Consider the following 4,263-nt stretch of genomic DNA (forward strand, 5'->3'; position numbering starts at 1 on the left):
CCCGGCTGGCTGCTCAGGTCTCAGAAACTCACCCGAGAGAAAATGGCGAATCCCTCCCGGGTCTCTGGTGGTCTCATGTTTATGTTAAGAGTTTGATTATTGTTTGTTTGTTTGTTTTGGTTTTTTTTGTTTTTTGTTTTTTTGCCTTACTATAAAAACACTCTGCACCCAAAGTAAAGCACACCTTGATAAAGTTTTCTTGGTGTCGTCTCTTTGTCTTCCCCACCCACTTGTTTCCACACGTTCTCAATAATCTCCAGTCTGAGACCACCCACGATAGTGTGGGCTCTGCTGGCCGGACCCCCACACCTTTTGTCTCTGTTAAGAAGTCCTATTTAATTCTGATATAGCTTCCCTTATGTGTTATTTGGGCTTTCTTCATTTCATCTTTTTTTTTTTTTTAAGACCTTTATTAACAGGTGCTTGCAGTTTGTTGACTTTTTTGAAAAAATCAAGTTGTAAACTTTATTACAAATTGAAAAGGAAGTTCTTAAAAATCTCAACTTGACCAGATATGAAACAATTTAAAAACCGTTAAAAGTGTATTGAGAAAAACCAGGCCTTTTTTTTTTTTCTTAAAAAACACGTTTGTCATTACCAAAAAGAGACATCTTTAGGTAAAAATAATAAAAACCCCATGCTGCATAGATAATGCAGACAGTTCTAACTTATCTGGTCAACAGGCAAAAAGCAAGCACTTAAGGTCTTCAGCTCCAATCTTTGTTCATTTCTTATTGCTGGAATTTCAGTTTCTTCTTGTTGGATGACCAAGCCGGATGATGGTAGAGATGTTAAGCTGGCATTTACTCAGCCCCGCCCTGCTCAACCTCGGGAGCAGACGAATTCTCAGCTGGTGGATCGGCTGCTTTTGTCTCTTTGCCATCTTGTGGTTTAGGGTTCTCTGGGCGTCTGCGTAGGTAGTTGAAGTTGCGGCGATACCGACGTTGAGGTGGCTGCTGACCTTGGGTCTCATCTCTTTGATTTTCCTTGTCCTCTTCATTGCCATCCTCTCTAGGCTGTCTTTGGCGAGGAGGGCCCCTGCGGAATGGAATCGTGGTCTGTAACCCCGATACATATTCTGTCTCGCTGGTCTACCTTGCTCTCCTGCACCTTGGTCGTCAGCACCCTCCATCACTTCTCCTTGCACAGGGGGGTTGGAATACTGTGGTCGATGCGCATAGGGTCTCCGCATGTAGTAAGGTGGAAACCTTCGCCTGCAATAGGGCCGGCGTTGTTGGGCCTGGCCTTCAGGAGCGCTTTCCGATCCCTCGTTCTTTTCCCCACTCTCACTATTCTGGTAGTTTTGCTGGTAATTGCGTGGAGGACCCCTACGATGTGGATAGCGTCTATAATGGTTTCAGTCTGCTGCGTATTTACTGCCTTGAACTGGAACTCCACCAGGGCCTGTAACATTTGCTGCCTCGGCACCCTTTTCTCCTTCAACAACATCAAATTCCACAGTCTCTCCATCTCCTACACTGCGAAGGTACTTCCTGGGGTTATTCTTCTTTATGGCAGTCTGGGGTACAAATACATCTTCCTTGGTGTCATTCCTGTTGATGAAACCGTATCTGTTCCTTACATTGAACCATTTTACTGTTCCCAAAATCTTCGTTGCGATGACGTTCTTGTCCCTGCTGGCGGGCGCCGCCAATGTGAGGCCGCCTGGGCCGCCACTACCCGCGCCGGGCTTGGTGTTGGCGGCGCTGAGGGCAGCAGCGGGGGCAGCTGGCGGCTGCTGGGTCTCGGCCTCGCTGCTCATGGTTGCAGTGATGGTGACTGGGGCCGGTGGTGACGGCTGCGGCTCCTCCCGGGTGTGATGGTGACTAGGCCGGCAGCGGCGGTGGGGCTCTCAGGGCTCTCTGGGGTCTGCTCTCCTCTCCCGCTACCGATGAACTCTCATTTCATCTTTTATTTCAAGAGTTCAATAAGTTTATTTACAAGGAACTGAGCATCAGGAAAAAACACTGCACAAATAAACTAAAAGAACTTATCATTAATACAAATTGTGATTTTTTATTAGATATTTTCTTTATTTACATTTCAAATGTTATCTCCTTTCTTAGTTTCTCCTCCAAAAAACCCCTATTCTACCCCACTCCCCCTGCTCACTAACCTACCCTCTCTCACTTCCTGGCCCTGGAATTCCCTTACACTGGAGCATAGAGCCTTCACAGGACCAAGGGCCTCTCTTCCCATCGATGACCGACTAGGTCATTCTCTATTACATTTGCAGCTGGAGCCATGAGTCCCACCATGTGTACTCTTTGGTTGGTGGTTTACTCTCTGGGAGCTCTGGGGGTCCTAGTTAGTTCATATTGTTGTTCCTCCTAAGGGGCTGCAAACCCCTTCAGCTCCTTGGGTCCTTTCTCTAGTTCCTTCATTGGGGACTCGTGCTCAGTACAGTGGATGGCTGTGAGCCTCCACTTCTGAATTTCAGTTAGATTGGCTAGGGGGTTATCCATCTTGTTGATTTTCTCACAGAACCAGGTTTTGCTTTTGTTGTTTCTTGTTGTGCCAAGATTATAAAAACCCCAATGAGACTACCAGGAATCACAACTCGATACAATTTCATAAGAATTTTTATTCAAACGTGAGCTTGGGCCACCAACCTTCCTGATGGAACAGAAAGGAGAGTAAGCTTTCAGGTCTAAGTGTTTACAAAGAAAAAAAAAAACACAAGTAGGGGTTGCTAAGCCTTGACATTATGTGAGAGGGAACGGAATGCTGTGTTTCAAACCTGTTAATGTTTGTTCAGAGGGCAGGACCTGGAAAAGGACCTTCCTAACCTGGGAAGAAGTTAACTCATTAGGTTTTCAGAACCTAGTGTATTTTACAAACTGCTCATATCTGTGTAGGAACACTTAATTGCCTCCCCCATAGTCTAAGAGCAGGCTTTTATCACTTCAAGCCTATTGGCTCCTGCTTCCTTCAGGGTCAGGAGCCATCTGTACCAGAGAAGTGCTGGCCCTTGAAAACCAGGGGAGTGAGGGCAAATTTCAGCGATTTAGATGTTAGGGTAGGCTGCCTTTCATCTGTTCCCAAGGCCAGCATCTGGGGGGGGGGGTTAGGGGAGGAGGGAGTGCTGTCATGAAAGAGAGATTGCAACAATCAGTTGACAGGCTGGGCTCCCTTTTGTGTGCCCTCTCCAAAGGCCAGAGGCACCTATGCTGGGGAAAAGAGGGGGAAGGGGATACTCACTGCTCTGGTTCTGAAAGACCCCATAGGGAGTTCCGCTCAAGTCCTGGGAGACATGCACCCAAAGAACACAACAGGCCATCTATGTTAGCATCCAGAACCTGCGGCAGATATATGAGCGGGTCTACAGACCTGTCGCCAGGGCAACGGCCACCATATTCCCAGAATCCATTGGGTTCAGCTCCCACCTTTACCTGGACTGCTACGTCACGACATATATATATATATATATATATATATATATATATATATATGTACTTTCCTTCATCTTTTTCTCTCTTTTCTTCTCTCTCTCCCCTCTCTCTTCCTGCGCTGCTACCCCTCTACCCCCTTCCAATTAAACCTCTTACATGTGGAACTGCCTGGGCCTGGTGTCTGCAGACGCTTCCCGCCGCGACTCAAAACCGAAACCTGGGAGCATGGCAGTTTGCATCTACCGACCGGCTCCTCACCGCCGGGGCAGACAGGGTACACGGCCACGTGGAGCGGCTGCTGGGACCCCGGCTGCCAGGTGGAGCGGCTCCTGCCGCTGCTACATTCCATCGTACCCACTCAGGCACCATTCAGCTCTGTGTTTTTTTTCCATTTACCAGATTGTTCATAACCAGCCGCACAGACACCGGCATATTAATTAATAGGATCAGTCAGGGAGAAGACCTCCAGATTCCCAGATAAGGTCTGGCTAACCTTCTCTGGAATTGATGGAGTACAGATTTCCCCAACATACGCGTTAGGACATCCTACCGTTGGGCGCCCCTCCCTCGGAGGTAACTCCCACCCCTTAATACTTACCGGGCTACTGCCCCCCAAACCCCTGGATCCAGGGTGAGTTACTTTCCCCCGCAGGCCACCGGGCCCTGCCAAATTGCCAGTAGGGTTTCTCGTGACGACTTGAAACCACTAGCCTCGGCTGTTAATTTACCTTGGTGCTTGGATTGTTCTCAGGACGCTGGTAGGAACATCCAACCACCCCCCAATGGGTTCGAGACTGTCTTCAACAGTCCCTCCAGGCACCCCACTGGGTTGTCTCCTGGAAAATCTCAAATCTTTAAAGCTAACGCCTGA

General features: G+C 48.2%; 1 pseudogene; it reads right to left on the reverse strand.

Moving 5' to 3' along the window:
- Window positions 1-601: 601 nt before the first annotated feature.
- Window positions 602-1,892, reverse strand: LOC116075926 (annotated as a pseudogene).
- Between the last annotated feature and the right edge of the window lie 2,371 nt (window positions 1,893-4,263).

The sequence above is a fragment of the Mastomys coucha genome, unplaced genomic scaffold, assembly GCF_008632895.1.
Source record: "Mastomys coucha isolate ucsf_1 unplaced genomic scaffold, UCSF_Mcou_1 pScaffold4, whole genome shotgun sequence".
Classification (NCBI taxonomy): domain Eukaryota; kingdom Metazoa; phylum Chordata; class Mammalia; order Rodentia; family Muridae; genus Mastomys; species Mastomys coucha.